Source organism: Belonocnema kinseyi, chromosome 4 (assembly GCF_010883055.1).
Source record: "Belonocnema kinseyi isolate 2016_QV_RU_SX_M_011 chromosome 4, B_treatae_v1, whole genome shotgun sequence".
NCBI lineage: Eukaryota > Metazoa > Arthropoda > Insecta > Hymenoptera > Cynipidae > Belonocnema > Belonocnema kinseyi.
This window is the reverse complement of record NC_046660.1, coordinates 26,594,470-26,602,032: the sequence shown is the minus strand read 5'-3', so window position 1 is coordinate 26,602,032 and position 7,563 is coordinate 26,594,470. Positions and strand designations below refer to the sequence as shown.

Genomic DNA, 7,563 nt, shown 5'->3' with positions numbered 1-7,563 from the left:
GATAAAATTTCTTTCTAAATGTTTTTTAGCTTTTTGCAAAAATATCTTGAAAAATTCTACGCTATTTAGGTTTCATTTTAATTAATTAATTTCAAGTTTTAAATATTCCTAAATTAGTCGAAAACATCTGGAACGCTAAAAAATATTTGTTCGGTTTAATTTAGCAAGATTTAAATTTTCTTAGCAAAAAACGAAATTATAAGTTCATAAGTTTCAGAAGCTTCAAAAAGATCCGAAAGTAATTTAAACCCTGCGTAAATGTCAAACGATTTTTTATTTATTTTTTAAATTTATTTTATGAAAAAAATTAAAGGGATCTCCAAGAATTTTTAATAAAACAATGAACAATTAACAATGAAAACCAATTAAATTCTTAAAAATAAAATGCTAATATTCCCCTTTTGGCTTCTAGAACTGACATCTTTAACTAAATATTGATATAGTTGCCGAGCTTATCAGTTCCTGATACCGCGGGAAAAACTTCGACATGGAAAACAGTTAAAATTGAAATTATAATACTAAGTAAATAAATTCTAACAAATAACAAATAACAAATAAAAATGAAAACAAATTAATCAGTAAATCATTAAGCATGTACTCTCTTCTAATAACAAATTGCGTAACAATTGTGCAACAATTGTGCTCGCGATTATATTCTAAAGTTAGGGAAAATTGAAAAATTTATCAAATTTTTCTTTGTGGCATTATTAAGCCTCAGAAAATGTGTCGTAATTGTGAAACAACTCTTTACATATGTAGCTCGCTTTGTCATTTATATTCATTTTGTAATAACTATAGAAGATGCCGGTGAAGTTTCCCGAGATTGAGGAAAAAGCCAAATATAAGATTTTATAGTTTGAATATTTGTCCATTCTTAAATTTGTGTTTCTTTATGCAGATAATAGGAAATCCTAAAATAAACAAAACAAAACCCATATATAATACGACGCTGCTAAAGGCTGGTGACTTTCGCAGCATAAAAATAAAAACGTGAACCCAATACGACTCTCTCGGTTCCAGCCCCCCCCCCTCCTAACCCTTCATTGTAAAATGAAGTTTGATGGAACAGACCTTATAACCTTATAAATGGAATTTTTCCAAAAAGTTGGGGAAATTTTTCACACAATCAATTTGAGAATATTTCCAAACGTTAGACAGGAAAAATCTCAAAGAATTATAGAAATTTTTCCAAGACGCTAAGAAATTTCCCAACATTTTGTGAAGAAAAGTCCCGATATAGATGGAAAATTACCCATTCGGTTGAGAATTTTCCCGAACTAATGTAGGGGAAACTCCCCAAAAATTTGTGGAATATTGCTTGAATGGAATTTGTCCCTATGCTATTGTGGAATAATGTTCAAACTCTACAGAATTTTTCCAAAATTTGTGAAGAGAAACATTCATAAAAATTTTTGGAAAATAATTAAGAACCAAGGGTCAGCTTAAACATCGCGCCCTGGCGTATTTTCTTCTGAACTTCTAGCTCAGAAAAGCAAGATTCAAATGAAGGCTTGGGATGAAAACTTTCAGATTATATAAATATTAGAGAACAATGAAGCATGACGCTATAATATCGATGAACTATATATAAACTAAGCAACTATTTTACACAATTAATGATCGACTAGATTTTTTTTCATCAATTTATTCTATGATTTTATTGATTTCTTTCTTTGCCGCCCGTTAATGGTGTAACCGCATAGCACATGCAAAAATAAAATCAAATAAATAATTTAAATAAATTATAGTCGAATCCTATGATTCTTTGATCATTGAGTCGGTCATTAATTGTTGATTTGATCAAGTCAATTAATTTCATATACAAAAGCACAGTGAGATAATGGAAGAGGGTTCTTAATATTTATAAGTCAATACGAATGTTTTAAGTTTTAAGTTTTTTTTAGTTTTTAAGTTTGAGGAGTTTTTTTGTGACGTTTGTAAATTTTCTCATTTTCCACGGCTAAATTACCAAGACGCTGCGTTAAATTCACTATTCTTCCAAGAGTATTGTCAATTCTCTATTATTTTGGCGAAGCTTTCAACTGCCTGAGGAAAAGTCCGCTCTTTGACACAATATTCTCAAAACTTTAAGAAAATTACCCAGCTAAATATGTGAAGCCACTTTCTCAACTGAAGTTGAGAGTTTTCTCTAAGGAACAGTTGGGAAAAGTCACAAGTTTTTTTACCTTGTATAATCTCTACCACATGAAGAATTAATACCTAACTTTGACATGATTTCTAGGGGTTGAATGATCTCAACGTAAAAGAATTGAAAGAAACTATGGACGTGAGAAAACACACAAGTAGGCAAGTAGTAGGTCTGATTTTGAATGGAAAAGTAAAGCAACATCTTGAAGATCATGATTTTCTATCTCCCAGACTGCTGTGGGCTAGAATAAAGTTAGGAATCAGAATATTATTTATTATGGCATGCTGCGTGCCAGTTGATAGTAATCCCAGAGAAGTGTCGGGATATAATTGTTGGATTTGCGGTCGAAGTGTGTGGTACTGCGGTTGTAGGAAGAATGTCTGGTGATGCATGGTGAAATGATGAAATTCAGGCTGCCCAAAAAGCAAAGGAAGAAGCATGCATGAGAACTTTAAACATCGCAGGTCTTGGCGATGAGCAAAGAAATCGACGTACAAATGATTACAGGCACAAAAAAAGGATACTCAAACGATTGATTAAGAAAAGTGAAGATAAAATTAGAGCAGAAGAAGAGAAGTAAATACAAAAAGACTTCGAAGGAAGCATGAAACTGCTTCATACAAAAATGAAGGGAAATAAAACTACAGAATTTTCCAACATAAAAAATAGTAATGGGGAAATGCTTTAGGATGCAGGCGGGATATTAGACGCTTTCCGAGACTATTTTAAGGGACAATTCGCAGATTAAGCTAAGGCTACCGCAACTCCGATGTAGAACATGATGCGTTAGAAAACTCAATTGAGAAAGTCTGTATCACTGAGGTTAGGGAAAGGGGAAATTGAGTGATTGTTTCTATATTATGCAAGGAGATTGGCAAGGATCATGCTTAAAGAATGCAATGCAGAAGAAACGCTAATAGACACATTGAAAAGAAATCGGTTAAGATGGTTCGGGCATGTTAAGATGATGCCAAATGAACAACTGACGAAGCAAGTTTATCTACGTAAAGTAAATGGCAGCGTACCCAGAGGCAGACCGCGAAATGGATGGTTAAAACCTGTGAATAAGACACCAGTTTGAAGAGACCTAAGAAGCTACAAAAACACCAGAGGCTGCTTGAAAAAATTTATGGACGTAAAAGACGCTAGAGAAGTATGCCAGGACTAATGGACCTAATGGACCCAAGATTGATCAACAACTTGGGTCAGAGCAGTGTTGTCGAACGCACGCGTTACTTAAATAATTATCACGAGAAATCAGGATCAATTTAAAAATTCTATATCCCTTTCTCACATTTATCCCATTCCCACCGAGTGAGTCACTCCTGCCCTGAAAAGGAAATGGCTTAATGATGTAAATAATAATAATAATAATTTAAAAAAGATTTTACAGAATCAAAAATCATTTAAAATTTGAAGGAATATCAATTTCTTTTTACAATGCACACTCTTAAAGATTTAAACCAAAACTATTGAAAAATTTTTAAAAGGTTTCAAGGAAATGAAATAATTATGCTAAGTATTCCTATTCAAATTTCAAATTATTTTTTAGTATAGTATATTATATTATTATATAGGCCAGGTCCAGTTGTTCAGGAGCAGCTTGTTATATATTTGATTATCATTGTAAAAAATATTATAATATCATTATAATGATTTTTACTTTTATATACATTTTTTGCTTAAATTCAATTTTTAAAAATTTTAATTGTTTCAGTTCAATTTTTATCATTTGAGTTGATTATTCATCCATTGCTGAATATTGATCTTTTATGGTTGAAAATTTATTTTGTTGAAAATTAGCATTTTTTGCTCTAAAATTATTCTTTCTGGTTGAAAATTCAATTTTTTTGGTTGCAAACGCAACTTCTTTGTACCGAATTCTTTTTTTAGTCTTGAAAATTATTCAGATATTTTCGTAAAAAATTCAACAAGTTTCTTTAAATTAAAACAATCCTTTCAAAATTCAACTATTTTGTAAAAAATCATCTATTTTTGTTGAAAAAGCATATCTTCTGGTTCATTTAATTATTTATTCCACAAGAATTCAACAAATTTGTTGCAAGTTGAACTACTTTTTTTGAAATTCATGTTTATAGTTAAAGATTTTTTTAATGAGAAATTTAACTGCTTGGATATAAATTCGTTTTATTTTTGACAAGGAATCGTTTTTTTTTAAGTAAAAATTTATATGTTTTATTTTTGACCGAAAACTTAACTGTTTAGTTAAAAATTCAACTATTTCGTAAAGAATGCATGTATTTTTGTTAAAATCCCTAAGTTTTGTAGAAAATAAATCCTTTTTGAACGTTTATTTTCTTGTTGAAGAAAATTAATTAATCTGTCTTGTTTGAGGTTCTAACTTTTTTTGGATCTTCGTCTTTTTTGCTAAATTAAATACTTGATGATCTTGAAAAAAATTATTTTTTGTTGACGATTCATAATTTTGTTTCTAAATTTAACTGTTGTGTCTAAATTTCTTCTTACAGGCTTGGAGGTTTACATATTTCATCCGAAAGTAAACTTTTCTGTTAAAAATCCGTTCGAAGATAATTCAATTATTTGGCTAAAAATAGAGCATTCCTTTCAAAATTTAATTATTTGATAGTGAGTCAGGTGTTATTAATAAATCGTCTCTTTTTCTTTAGGATTCAACACATTCGCCAAAATTCGTGCATTTTGTTTAAAATTGAACTTTCTGGTTAAAAATTTTGTATTTCTTGCTTATCGTTGCATGAAAAAAATAAGCTAATAGGTTAAAAACTCAACTGCTTTCCCGAATATTAAATATTGGGTAGAAAATTCAACTGTTTTAATTAATTTGAAGTCGTAAATCTAAATTCTTAGAATTTCTCTCACAATTAGCAAAAATGCAACAGCAAATATGAATACGGTGTTTCTAATGCAGAAAATACTACCTTCAACATTTTTCACAAATTTTTAAACTTATTATAAACTTTTTAGTAACGGTAAACCAATAATAAATTAAATTAAAGGAATATAAATCAAAAGGAAATAAAATTCTGAATCCTTTTTAAGGTCCAAAACTCAAGTTAAGTTTTAGAACTCCCGAAAATAAAACTAATAATTGAATATCCAAATTTGTACAACCACCATATAATGCTCCTATTGCAATACAAAAAATACTCCCTTTTCAAGAAAAAAAAAATATTTTTCCCAAAAAAACTTTCGGGACGAAAATAAAAAATACAAAACAAAAATGAGAAGGCAGCTAATCAAATCTCCTTTCTTCTCTTTTTTTATCTCTTTCGTCTTTTTTATTTTTATTAGTGTTAAATCACAACAACAATAACATTCATAATGTTTACCAACTTTTCGGTACTAATACCAATTTGAGCAAGTGGGAACGGTAATGAAACATTGATGATCGCTTTTTGATACCTGAGAATAATGAAGATATAATTGTTTAAACTATTAATTATTTATAAATATAGTCTCCTTTAAGAATAATAAAAAGTCGCAGTTTTTCCTACATTTTTCCTAATTTTAGTCCACTTATAAATCAAAGTAAGATAATAATTAAATTAAGTAAATAAATAAAATTATGTTATATATTTGTTATGATCTTTAATAATACTTTCATTGATTAATGTTAGAAAGTTGCGATGTTTCCTAAAATTTTCAGTTTACACAAATTACTGTTGTTCAAAACTATCTTGCTCTATCGTAATGCTAGATAGTTACGTTTTTTTGTTGTTGAAATTTACCACTTTTTTTAACTTTTTACTTAGCGCGAGTAATAACTAATGAAATTTAACAAACATAATTTTCTAAAAAGTTTCTTGTAATTTTTAATTATATTGTCATTAAATAATTTTTAATAGTTAAGTTTTTTATGCAATTTTCAACTTTTTGTCATTTCTTCACATTGAATGTGGTGATGTGTAATGAGATTTAATGAAAAATAATTGCTTAAACAAATTAATATTCCTTATAACTATTTTCTCCTTCTTTATAATTTTTTGGTTTTCATTCACTTCTTACTTATTAGGATGATAATTAATGCAATTTTAAAAAGAATTGATGGAGCAACTGATCATTCATTATTATTAATTTATTATATAAATGTCTGCTTTATCACAGAAAAAGTCATTTAGCAAACAGATAGATATTGTTTAAAAAGTGATTCTCGCTATTTTTTATTGAATATTTGTTTGCAACTAAAAAGCCAAAGTAAAGTTAGAAATTTTAGAAAAATTTATAACTTCCTAGAAATCGGGAATAGAGGACAAGAACTTGGAGGTTTAAACAACCGCAAGTTTCTTGCGTTATTCAAAAATAATATTATAAAATATAATAGCGAATTGTTAAAAAAATTAATTTATAAGTGGACAAAAAATGACAAGATTCAAAATCAACTAAAGATGTTTAGCATTATTCTTAAAAATATTACTACAAATTATAACGAATTGTTAAAACAATTATTTTTGTTGAATTTAATCGATTTTTCATCACACTTTCTGAAAACATGAAAATAAGTTAAAACATTCCAAAAATACGCGACTTTCTGATTCTATTCTAAGAGTATAATTTTTAAGGGAAATGTTGAGTTTCAACTTGGTTTGCCTAATATTAACAATTTTGATGAAAATTTACAAAAAATCGTGCTGTTCTGATGTAAAATAGTTTTAAACATTGATTTCATTTCAAGTGAGGTGAAATGCGTTAAAATGATACATAATTATATTATATTATTTTATTTACTTTTTTAGATCTATACACACAACCCAAGCGAAATTCAAATATTACAACATATTTTTGAATTACTAGAGATTTAAACTCATCGAATTAGTAATTTTGTATTAATCTTTAGCAGATAATTTTTCAGTAATTGAATTAGTGAAATTTTACTTGTAATTATTGCAATTTTTCTCATTGAGATTCAGAGTAATTTAACAAAACTTTATTTAATTTGAGGAACTAATTTGATTGGTTTAAAATACCCTTACAGAAAGCAACTGATTGTGCTGATTTACGTTTTAAAATAACATATAAAAAAATAATTTACTGCTCCTTAAGGCATGTTTCATAAATATAAACAATAGGGTGATTACCAAAAAATTATTATTTGAAGGTGAACTATTATTCTTCCGTAAGTTACACCTTTTTGGTCAACAATTGTTTTGCAATTTCAATTCGGATATGATTAACGCGTTTCCTATTTGATTTTTGCCTTTAAATTTCTTCTTTTTATTTTCTCAGTGTATCACAAATACATAAAAACACACACATGCATGTATATATAAATACACTGCCGTCCATAAGTTTTCGGCCACCTCTTTTTAATGACTGTAGGAATTCTCTTAATTTTAATTATACCAGAGCAAAAAAAATGCTCTTTAAAAGGTTGATTGTTTTAGAAATTCTGTATAAAACAAGCTCATTTTGAAGCT

The 7,563-nt window shown here is 28.3% G+C and overlaps 1 protein-coding gene across 1 annotated transcript in view; it reads right to left on the bottom strand.

Annotated features, from left to right (window-relative positions):
* The window catches only part of LOC117170802, a 37,698-nt gene that overhangs the window by 19,411 nt on the left and 10,724 nt on the right, over nucleotides 1-7,563 (bottom strand). The gene's annotated exons all lie outside the window — the stretch shown is intronic.